Here is a 13,423-nt window from a genome sequence, read left to right as displayed (position 1 = left end):
TAAGTCGAAAATGCGTATACTTGTGCAAGATGTTTCATGGATTTTTTTTCTTTATTATGATCTACATAATTTTCTACTTTTCTCATCTACAATTTGTTTTAGCAAACACAATCTTAAAGAAATTATATTTGTTACATCTCATTTAACAAACAAAAATGGTAACATGTATCTTATCATTTGCATATAGTAAGTAAATTCTAGTATGCTTGTTAAAAATCGACTTCATTTTAACAGTTAACAATATTTCGTTGCTTCACTAATACAATAATATTAATTTTATTCTTTCATTCTAATTTATTGTTGTACTTTTAAGTTTTTTTTTATATTTATCGTAACATTTAGATTACTTATTGTTGCATTGTTATTTTACAGAATTATTTAATAACTCATTTGGGTTAAAAGAAAGACGTGAATGAGAAATTAAAAAGATAAATCGAAATATTACTAAAAACTATTGATATGAAATAAAAAAAATTGCTAAAAAACTAAAAGTTTTACTCGGGTTACGTTATCAAAATAAAAAGGGGTAAATTGTCACTGTAATATTTAGGTAAATGTGGGCATAGAAAGATATTCTCCGAGTGAGAAGGTTGGAAGCTTTGAAGAATGGGTTTGAAAAATCACAGATTATCATTTAGATAGTTAAAATGATATTGGAAGATCATAATATATTAACCAGCACCGGCATTGCAAGAATACTTCTTCTGAAAGCTGAAGTAAAAGCTTTATAAGGTATTTCTCCCGCCTCCTTAGCATGCCTTCGTGGTGTAATGGTCAGCACGCTCGGCGCGTGTTCGAAAGGTACATGATTTGAGTCTCGGCCAAGGCATTGCTCATTTTTCATCTCCCCTGCTTCGAAATAACCTAAAGTCTCTACAGCTTGTAGACCACATAGAAGACCTAACTTGATATTATAACGAAACCATTTTCTTGCGGCAAATTTCTGCAATACGAATTTCTCACAATTGAAGCAAGGCATTTATTCAAAATTTAATCTTTTTTCTTACTCAAACTAATTTTACTCATTTTCATGTAATCTTTTTCTTAATCTATTGCGTCTTGACTGAGAACTATTTTCTCCGTCATTTCTGACATTTTTTGTCAAAAAGGTTTTTTTTTTTCCAATGAGACTTTATTCCAAATGTACTTAATGACAGAATTCAACAGCCTTGTAGGAGGCAGAGAGAAGCAAACAAAGAAGATTGCATTTTAAATAAAGTGAAGCACCCACCATCTTTAATGACTTAAAGCTGCACATCAGTTTGTGGTACTGGATGCATCGAAATAATTTAAGGGAGTGTAAACTTACAAAAATATAAGAAGATTTTGGAAAAACATCTACTTTCATAGTTTTATGTATGGTTTCTTCAAGGAGTTACCATTTTATTACGAGACAGCTCCCCTTGCCACACATCCAAGATAATGAAGAATTATTTTGCTCCCGAGGAGCTTCAAGTGGCATCTTGGACTGAAAATAGGCCGATACTGATATTGAGGAAATACAGAATATTTTCAAAAATAAAATGCGAGGAAGAAATACGAGGCCGGATATTGAGGAAATACAAAATATTTTCAAAAATAAAATACGAGGAAGAAATAACAAAGATGGATAAAATAATTCAAGGAGTCTAGCTAATATGCAGTTATAGCAAAAGATTTACAGCAGCACTACAAATTCTTTATAGAAGGAATGCCCAAAAGAATCCAGACATTATTAAATGCCAAACAGCAACATACATATTGGACATAACATAAAACATACAACATAAATATTGGAATATATTAATGTTGCTTAAAATATAATTCATTATAAGTCTTTTTGTTTTGTTTTGTTTGTTTGTTTTGAAATATCATTAAATGTAATTTATTGTATACTAAATGACTCACAATCATGGCACTCATAATCACAGCTATATATACTTAAGCAACAATTATTTCAGAAATCCATAATAATATGCAAAAAAACTGTTATTGATTAAGCGTCATAGTTTAACCTAGCCCACCACAAATAAGCTGACTATGTACAGAGAAAACCATTTTGAGTTCTAAAGAATGTTGAAGTATAGAAGTTAAATTAATTGCTGATGACAGGTATGCTACAGTAAACATATAATCAACTGTGTTCTTATAATGTAGCTACAGTCAATTGGTGAGAGTGTTCAGGTGCACTTAGTGGTGATTACATAGGGTGTTCTTTAGGAAGCATCAAATTTTGACTAATGATTTGTTTCCTCTTTGCCTATACAAGTATACGAAAGTCCTACGGTCAGTGTCCTTACTGTTGTATGTATCACGTCTAGCTCATATTGTTACGGCAGGAATGATAAAGATCCACAATATTTCAATTTCTTTTGAATTTGTAGCACTTTTGCAATATTGTAATGTACGAAATCATTACGCAGCTACCTGTATTGAGCTTTCTATGTGATGTTGAACAAACCAATGAATAACTTGCCTTACTAAATGACCAAAGAATTTCAAACTTCAGAGTCGTGCATCAGAGACCGCAGAGTGATGAACACGGAAAAATCATTCGTGGGTTTTCAAATTTTCGAACTATAGCTGTTTATATTCTATACAAACAACATAATGAATAATTTATTACACATTTTAAACCTCTGGTGTACCAGCTGTCTTACAATGGAGGAGATACTTCCAACTATTCTTGATTGGCTTGAATAAGGATGATGACAAAACCTGTGGTGTATCTTAGTGCGATGTTCAACTATCAAACTTAATTTATGACTAAGCCATTAAAAATAATAAAGCTAAAATCTACAAAAAAATTATATCACTTTTGCCCTGCTTTGTCTTGCAGAACAGTTTTACCAGTACCCTCTATTATTTGCTGCAATCGACTTTGATGAGGTTCATGTTGTTTTGTGGTATATTAATAGATGTTCGGCTAGTCATTACGTCTTATGAATCTATTAGGGAGCAGGGTTTATGAAGTAACGAAAAAATATGGGGATTAGCAAAACAGCTTGTATCTGTCAAATCAGTTTGACGAATCTAAACAGCAGAAGAACTCTTGTAATTTTAAATTAGGCTTAATATTCATTTTCCTTTCATGAGCTTTGGCTTCTCAGAAATAGTAATTGTTCTCTGTCATTTCAATAATAGCACAGTGATGGCGTTAATGTGAAAAGCAATTACGATATGATTCATCTATTGACAAATGGCAGTAGACAGATTAACAAAGAAAAAAGCTAAAAAAATAATCATAATCTGCGGTGAACATTTGTTCAATAGTTTTGTTTGAATGTAGAATCAGAAATGAAGCACAATCTATTTACTATTCATATATTCAATAGGTCAGGATTTTCTCATGCTATCGTGACTTAATAAAATATCTATAACCTATGGGAGCATAAGTCATAGTTTTTCAAAATGATGCATTCAGCATGCAATTAATAAAATTCATATTAAGTGAGAATCTGCAAACTGTTTTTCCCATACATTTGCTTCCAGAGCAGATGTTTGTTGAAATGCATCATTTAAATTTATACGCTGATTCAAAAGGTCTATTTTTGATAACAAGGATACACCTGCAGTGTACAAATACCGCAAGAATAAGAAATTTAATTTTTGCACATATTTATTCAAAACTTATGTTGTAAAGAACAGTTACAGTTGTAAAGAAGAGAAAAACAAGATGAGTCACATTTTTTGAGAATCTGCAGAAAACTATAGATGCACGGGGAACAAATATGGTAATCTATTTATTTCTCTACCGTAAAGTATGTAAGTTAATAATTAACAGCCTGTTTGAAATAATAAATTAAGGTAAAATTAGGAGGGCTTTTGCAGAAAAATTATATACAGTAATTGGGCATAGATGACGAATAAATCAAAAGTACTTCCCAATACCTATGCAATTTGCCTTCTACGACAGAAAATATATTCATCTCGATTTGTAATACAGCAGTTCGTGATATTCCAGTTACCAGATGATTTAAAAGTGGGACTGATTTTTCAGTTTCTGTCATACAGCATGGATTAGGTTTGCTTGATTTCCGGCAAAGAATTGCGAACTACAGTTTGTCTTCCCATAACGTCTAATACATGCCCAATAGGGATGAGATCTAGAGAATGCACCGCAAATTATCCACTTCAGTAGCAGGTCCCAATCTTTTTTTTCCCCAGAGTACTCCTTAATGAAAAATTGTAATTACAAAACACCTCACCCTTAATGATCACCCCCTCACCCTCTTGTAACATTTCTGCAATATATTTTGCAACTGTATTATTTTAATACTATATATTAATAATCTGCACTTAATAAGATGAGGAAAAACATAATCAAAAAGTTGTTCTTTCTCAGTGAATGGTAATTTTCTTGCTGCTTTAAGGTGATCTTCATCCAAGCTACATCCAGAACTCACAAGTCCTTGAAATTCAGCATTGTGTAAGTTAATTTAAACGGATCGTTTTCAAAAACGGGAACGTCGCAGATATCACAACAGAACTATCATCATTGTAGTTTTAGTTCTGTGCCAAAAATCTCCTTTTTAACCACTTATGTGCTTTTATATAAACAGCATTTTTACATTTAATAACTTCAGAGGAACACAAACTAATTTAAAACAGAATTTCGCCCTAAACTTGTTTTGAATGCCACAGTTGTAAAGAAGAGAAATACGTAACTGACTTGATGATTCACTTAACAGAGAGTATAGTTGGCCGTCAATCATTTTAGGAGATACGAAGTGTCAGAACCAGAAAAGGTTAGATTAAGTTAATCAATTAACGCAAAGCAACTCGAAGGCGATGTGTCTATGGAAATGTATGCTTTCGTGGAGGCTTTTTAAAGGAAACTGGTTCATATCCACCTACACATTAGAAAAACTACAAAATCTCTCGTGCAACCTGCCCTTTTGCGAGAATCCGAACCCGGATCGAACTACCAGTGTTTAACGATTTTACCGCTCTGCCACTGGTGGGACGGAAAGGAAAAAGAGTGGCTGTATGTGATGCGTAAGGCATCAATATGATAGGCGTCCTAGTTACATTCTTTTATTTAATGATAAATTTAAACTTTCTAAATATTTATCAGAATTTATAGTAATACTTTAATAGTTATTTTCCTCCATTATTAATAACATTTTTGCCCCGGCTAAGGTACGGCGTTCCCGTCGAAGTACGCATGCCACAGTTTGGGAAACCCTGCACTACACGATGCTCACGTGCAGGACAAATATCCTTTCTCCCTGCTTTACACTGCTTACTGTGTGATCCCTAAACCGAAGAAATGGAAATCTGTATATTCACAGAACATCTATTCCGTATACTATTTAAATTATGCAAATTGCAACAATTATTAATTAATCAACTTCTTCGGGGACAACTTTGCATAAAGACTTTCATTTTATGAAAGGGTATAATATTTTTAAAACTTCAAAGAAGCTAACATTTTATAAAGTACAAGTATTTATTCATATAAATTATGTAAAAAGCAGTTATTTACTTCCTCTTTAATATGAATGCTAATAAATATCCTTCATAAATGGAATAGATTGAAAGAAAATTTTGAACATTTACTATCCATATGATAAAAATTTTTATTACATCTGATTCCATGATCTTCGAAGCAATTATCATAAATTTGGTCTTACATGTACAAGATCGTGTGCTGTTCGCAAATTCAACTGTAAAATTGCTCACGATGCAAAGGCTGACATCACTTAATACATAAAACTTAACAAATTTTCAATCCGCTATAGACTAGACTATCTCTTGACTAAACTTGAAGACATCTAAAATTCTGTGTTCCCAATAGAGATTGTAAAGTCGAACAGCATGTAGGCTCACCAGTGGCCAAGCGGTAAAGTCGCTGAACACTGGTAGTTCGGTTCGATGTTTGAATTCCGCGAACGGGCTGGCTGCATGGGCGTTTTAGCGATAATTTGACGACATTTGGTGTCAAACCGCCGACCTAATTTCTGGCCGAGACCCTGAGAACTTTTAACAGTCCCTATCTTCGTTTCCGCAGAGCTATTTATACAATATGTATTTACACACGATTTCAAATTCTGTACAATAATAAGCTATACGTTTAATACAGGTATATTTAAAACTGCTGGTCACGTGATATTAGTGTGAAATATATCAATACGGTCTACTTTAATAACTATGCCAAGCGTAGGTAGGTAGGTGACGGAAGACGGGGACGCCTGGTGGCTACCAGAGATAAACAGGCATGTATCCCTCGCCTTCCACTACCTAGTGGCAACAACTCCCTGTGGCCTCAAGAGACCACACCGGGAGCTTATTGAGAGCGCAAGAGGAGTTTACATGGCCAAACAGGGGCGACTTATTGACATTACTTGGCTAATTACATAATTATAGGTATGAGACTTGTGAGACGGATTTACAGATAAGGGGCTCAGAACTAAATAATAAATATATGAAAACATAAAAATATACAAAAACACACACACACACAAAAAAAAAAAACCGCACTTGATTATCACTGAAGACGTAAGACAAATAAAACACTTAAAAAAAACAAACACATAATACACATATACCACATGTCAAATACATATTTGGCCTCCTTTTGACCACATATATGGTACATTGCGGGGTGTGTTTGCAGACGAGGAGCCATGATATGGGATTAACATGTGACTGCTGGGCATTGATATCGGAGACACGGAGAGGTCCTGCCGAATATATATTTGTGGAGCACATACGTTGCTGAGAGTGTGAACACGCCGAGCGCGGTGACATGTTAACAGCACAGGGGGATGTGTATGTTGACTTCTGTTAGTGGCGGACGTTGTGCGATTATCCAGCTTCGCATATATCTTGGCCCATAGCTGCGAGCTGGTCAATGACCTTACAGATTTTATTGATTGCAAGTTTGTAATAACATGACAAGGTGCACAGTTATAATGGCAATTCAGTATAGTTTCAGGGGAAGTACTTTATAGTGGCAGTACTAGGCACATTTCAGCACTTCGGTACATTGCGCAGAATGTACGCGATACCCACAAGTGAAACTCTAGCGGTATAAGCTTTATAGTGGCAGTACTAGGCACATTTCAGCACTTCGGTACATTGCGCAGAATGTACGCGATACCCACAAGTGAAACTCTAGCGGCCAAGCGTAGTAAGACGTTAAATAAAGTAATAACAAAATATGCCATATATGCCATATCATAGTGCACTACTTATTAAAATGAATTAAAGTATACCAAATAATAGTCGCACGATCAAAGTAAAGTTTTCTAAAATTTTAGACTCATCTTGCAAACAAGAAATGAACAAATGCTGTATTTGGGCAGTTTAATATATTGTTACGAAATGTCCATGCGAGGTAGGATAGCGTACTCGCAAAGCAGATTTAGGGTTGCCAGAAAACGGCAAGGGAAGGCAGGGCTGCCTAATTTGGCGAGAAATCGCCCATTTGGCGACAAAATTGGTGATATGCCATAGACGAATGGAGAACCTTCTGGAACGAACTCTTACTGGTTTAGCCCAGAATGTTCTCGAACATTCACCAAAAGCTATATAAATCCTGCTGGTACGCGAAGAGTTAGTTAGTATCGAGTTGATAACCAGTCAGAGAGTGCCTAGTCGAGGCAGCTAAGAGCGAGTGTCTCGAAGTCTACTGCCGAGTTGGTCGTCCAGTGCATCTACAGAGTTTCTTAGTGTATCGTCGAGTTTTATCTTAGAGTGCGTTGAGCTCCGAGAACGACCGAACCGAGTCGGGAGTTGTACTCTAGTGTATCGTCGAGTGCATTGCAAGTTGTAGCGTGGAGAGTCTCGAGAGTACGTAGAGTTCCGAGAACGACCGAGAAGAGTCGGGAGTTGTACTCTGGTGCTTTGCCGTGAAGCTGTCTCCACTGTTATAGCCTGATAGTCTGAAGGCTGTGTCGCTGATTATTTCAGCGTGTTTATAGTAGTTCTTCGACGACTGTAAAGATGTGATTTTGGAACTGTCTTGAATAATACTGACTAAAATAAATTGCGTTTCAATTCTTTATCGAGTGCTGTTGTCGTTATTCACTCCAAATCCAAGAACCCGTACGAACGTGAAGAGAGGAAAAAAACGTAACAATATTTTTTCGAGGTGGTAGAACGAAAGTCATTCTTTTCTCAGCGTGCGGGAGTACGAAAAGGCGAGTTAAATACCATCTAATCGTCTAATCGTGAATATTGTAGTAAATTTAACAAAGAAAAATTCGAGGAGCGAACGTGGGTTAAAAAGTGAAAATTCGCATCACTTTTTAGGCTTTAGTCTATGAATTTCGCTATCGAGGATTTATATTAACATCTCGGGAAAAGGTAAATGTCTAAAACAAAGTAATAACAGAAATAACTACATTGTAAAAACACAAATAATTACATTGAAGTAAATATTATGTTACCTTTTTTTAATTGTAATTTACATTTCTGAACCAACCAACTTCTGAATATGCTCAAAACCGTTATTTTTTAACAAGATTACCATTCCACTGAGCTGTATTTTATACATTTTACTGCACATATTCAGTTATATTTCATTAAGTAACAAATTTAAAAAAAAAAAAATTAATCGACGTTGAAAGTTTTAAATTGACTCTGAAAGGCAAAGGAAAGGGACTTCATTAACTTCCGGAAACGTTTTCTCTGATTCCAAAATTCAAGCAAAACTTAAGGCAATTCCTAGTTCTGGTTTCGTTTTTCAGATTAAAGTTATTTTGTTGTATATTTCTGAAGAAATTCTAATGGAAGGTAGAATAAAAGTTATTTCAATTTTAAAATAATATATGTTACAATATTTTTAAAAAACGGAGTTCAATATTAAATATCGAATCTTCTCGACGTTCATGGAAAAAAGTCTGATATTCGTGAAAATGGTAGAAACCGCGCTAAAATGAAATTGTAGAAATCGCAGAAAATCGCGCCATGATCAAATTATATTTCTTTTGTGTCTTTAAGCTTATGATTTTTTATATTTTTGAATTATTTAAAAAATTTTTAACTTAAAATTTAAAATTAGCAAATCTTATTAATTAGATCATAAAAATTACTTAGGAAAATTCTTTGCGATTGTTCAAAAATTTTACAATTTTTCTTTTTCTTAATTTGCATTTAAAATTTCGTAGTCAGATGCCAATTTAATGTTGATACAATTTTAAGGTAAGTAGTTACGATAAGCTTAGTAGTTTAAGGATTAATTCCTCAAAAATTAAAGACATAATGGAATAAAAAATCTATATTTAATGCAAACTGCTGAACTGTTCAAAATAAGCAAAGATAAATGGCAGAAAAGATTTTGCTATGACATTATTGCATAGAAAAGTAAAGCCCTGTGGAGACTTGTGCACTTTTTCTTTTTAGCCCAAAGATGCAATTTGCCCAGAAGGACTATTAATTTCCTTTTGGTATTTTGCGTCTATTCACTACAATCGTTGTTTCCCTTTTCAAATTGTTGCCACCAAATATATTTGAAGAAATTAAATAATGAAGAATCTGTATAAATGTATGTATGTTTCTCGCACTGTGATAAAAACAACGGTACCTAAATCCATCAAATTTTGAATAATGTAATCTTCCTGCGAATATGGGCATCTGGAAGCCCAAATTTTAAATTTGGAGTTTGTTTTATTAACGATTTTATATTTTGCAAAACTTTAACGAATTTTTTATTAACGAAAGCAAGAATTTCAAAGCGAGCAAATGCAACGTTGTACAGAAAAAAACATTTTTATCTCCAGCGCTTGAGACTCTATCGGAAATTCTAAAGATATGCTCATTTTAAAATTATTTTGCAATACTTCTCTTGAACTGAATTTTATGGTTTAAGTGCAAAGAACATTATATTTAATAAATAAAGGTAACACACAAAACGTTAAAAAAAACGCCGTTTTGGACGTAATTTAAATTACGTAATTTAATGTTTCTTTGTTTTTAATAAAGGAAAAGCTTAATAGCTTTGTGCTTTTATCTCAAGGATCACCTGCGTGTAAAATTTGCATTAAGTGTTTTTCTGAAACAGCAGTACTACTTGATAATTTGATCGTACGCGAAATCTGTGCACTGGAAAAAATAAAAGTGTATCAGACACCTTGCTCACAAAAGTCCTTTATCTGGCCTTCCCCTCTTTACCGTTGATCGTACACATATACTTCGAATTATAAAAATGTTTCAAATGATGCAAACATTCATTTTTTGGCATTTTTAAATTTAAAGAAATCAGCTTTTTTAAAATTATGAAATCTAATTTTTATACGTTCCTCCGGTCTGTACTTATATTCAGGAAAATTTTGTAGTCGTTGTAAAACGTAGAACAAAAAAGTGTGACTGCGGCACGACAGAAATTGGCCAAGATATTTGATATTAAAGTTGGAGATCATACTCAGAAGACCGTACACAAATTGCAGAACGAAATGTTTGCATTTCTACTTAACTAAAAATGAAGTTTCTGTTAAAAAAAGCTTTCTGACGTTAAGTGCAATAATCTGCATTTCTATGTGGATGATTGCAAAAAGTATTGATGTCAATATAGTAAAGTGTTTTCAAAATGGAGATTTTATTCACAGAGTCTCATAGAATTCGTGCTCTAGAAAATATTGGCACGTAGCCAACTCAGAAAAATATTTATAGGCTAATGAATTTTTTGTATGATTGGCAGATTAGAATGCTAAAGTAATAAAATTTCACAAGAATATAAATAACGTATTTTTAGAGTTTCGGCTTACCCCATGTAACAAAATCAGAAATTTAAAACCCTGGTAAATCGAAAAAAAATATCATTGAACGGCATCCAAGGCGAAAAAAATCAACCTCAATTATTCTAATTTATTTATTAATCGACCACTGAATGTAAATTGAAAAGGATGTCAGAGATCACAAATTTTGAAATTAAATATCTAGGTCAATTTTTGTCGTACGGGAGTCTACTTTTATTATTTCATTTTTTATAATGAGTATAATATTGATGCGTGCGTACGGATTCGTAATAGATTGAATGCAAACAGGTCCGATGATAGGTAAGTAAAATTTATCTTTATCAAATAAAAACACTTAAAAGTTCCGGAATTTTCTACAGAAATACTCATACAAATATTCACAGTATCACAGAGTACAATTAGTAGCTACACTTCAAACTACTAAAAACGTTAAAGACAACACAAAATAAAACGCGCATAAAGAGAAAGCTCAGCACGGAGATATCTCTTTCACGCTGAACTAACAACTCGCAATTACAATAATTAAGAGCAGATGCTTTTTCCGGCCTTATATAGTTTTCAACCGGCCGAGATATTTCCAGTACTTTCTGCTTCTCGAAATTACTGGAAAGCAATATGAGCGTCGAATTACGGTGAGAGCTAACATAGAGATCAATTACATTTATACGAGTACATTTACGATGCCTATTATGGAGATACAGGAACCGGACACAAATGTCGCCAAGCTTGGCAACATTTGGCGATTTCCTGTCAAGTTTGGCCACAAGATAAGTAGCCAAAACCGATGTCACCTTGGCGATGCCTCGCCAAATTACCGAGATACCCATTTACTCAATGTTAAATAGACTTACCCCTGTATTCTTACTTTTCCTGCATAACTTCTCTCTCAAGATTTTTCGCGTTACATTACACAGAAAACTACAATATCACACATAATTGCACTAAAGTCATCTGTCTTCGTACAAAATTTGTAACAATTTTTTTCTAAATACAAATATAGGTACTAGGAGAGCAGATAAGGTAAGATTAGGTTTCGTAATTTTTACAAAACTGAGTTTTATAATTTTAAAAATTCCACAGCATGAATATTTGAGCCATTTAAAATATTCTTATGTCTTAGACCAATGGTCGTGAAAATAAAGGTTGAATAAGGGCTTCTGTGGACACGGTGTATGTAACGATTTGTCGATTTGAGTTTAGCAGTTAAACTTTTTAATTATTTTATTTATAGAAATAAAACTAATCCTAGGAAGATGATAGGTATGATAATTCATTTAGAAATTTGACAATTGTAATTTATCATACCTATCTTCCTAGGCTCAGCTTTTTTTTCCTATAAAAGAAGATAATTGAGTCTAACTTGTAAGTCTAACTAATTAGGTCTGACTGTAATGCTCCAAACAATAAAACCAACAAACAAAACAAAAAAAAAAAAAAAAAAAAAAAAAATTACGACTGGCAATTATCAGGAGCTGGGAGCGTTCTTGTTTCTTTTGTTCCTCCCATCGTAATGTAAAGGTAGTAGAAGCCATTTAAGTTACAGAAGGCAGGCTTCGCTATCTTTTAGTACCATTATCGGATAAAGTTTCGAGAAGAACATCGTACAAGTGTTTTAGATACTTGATGGTCGTTCGAGATTCCTTAAAATTCCTTTTCGCTTTTATCAACACTCTGAAATTTGTAGTTCTACCAAGTAGATGAATGCTATATACTTATGTGTTTATAGTATATAAAAATTAAAACGATACAAGATTAGTTAAAGATTATCTAATCTACACTCCTAGCTACTGTTTTATGTTACAGTTATGCGTTTTACGTTACACCTATACACATCATCCCTTTATAATAAAATAAAAAAAGTCTGAAATGTTTCAGATTTTAAATTACGTTCAAAGGCGTGTTTTTTAACATTTTGTCTGTTACATTTATTTATTAAATATCACGTTCTCCGCACTGAAACCATAAAATTCAGTTCAACAGCATTATCTCAAAATAGTTTTAAATTGAGCATATCTTTAGAATTTCCGATACAGAGACTCATGCTCTGGAGAAAAAAATGTTTTTCTGTACAACGTTGCCAATTGCTCGCTTTGAAATCCTTGAGTTTATTAATCAAAAATTGGTCAAAGTTTTACAAAATCGGAAATCGATAATAAAACAAATTCCTGATTTCAAATTTGGGCTTCCACATGCCCATATTCGTAGGAGGATAATGTCATTCAAAATTTTATGGCTCTGTGTACCGTTGTTTTATCACAATGCGAGAAATATATATACATTTATGCAGTTTTTTCCTTATTTGACTTCTTTATATATATAACACAGGGCGATAATACTTTGTGGCAACTTTTTGAAAAGTGATTCGCCGTTTGTAGTGAATCGACGCAAAATCGCAAAGCGAAAACAATAGTCCTTCAGGGACAAAGCCCCTTTGGACTAATAAAAACAATATACATAGTCTTTTGAATAATTCGGTTTTTAATAGTCCTACTAAATCGAGTGACATATTTATGGTCCATTTACGGTGACGCAGCATCTCCTCCCAAAGTATCTGAAAACATAGCCTTTCTATTACGTGTAGAAGAATTTACAGGCACTTCTAAATTTCAATTATTCTTACTATTCTCAGATTCATCGTCATTAACTTCTTTAGTAATTCAGAAGTCAAACAACATTTTGTAAATTAACGCTGATTTTTGTTGCTTGACTTCTGAATTAGTATTTATTCGGCGTGTTATTGT

Source organism: Stegodyphus dumicola, chromosome 12, assembly GCF_044657685.1.
Source record: "Stegodyphus dumicola isolate Sdum_Otavi_A_Nest chromosome 12, ASM4465768v1".
Taxonomy (NCBI): Eukaryota; Metazoa; Arthropoda; class Arachnida; order Araneae; family Eresidae; genus Stegodyphus; species Stegodyphus dumicola.
This window is presented reverse-complemented; position numbering follows the sequence as displayed.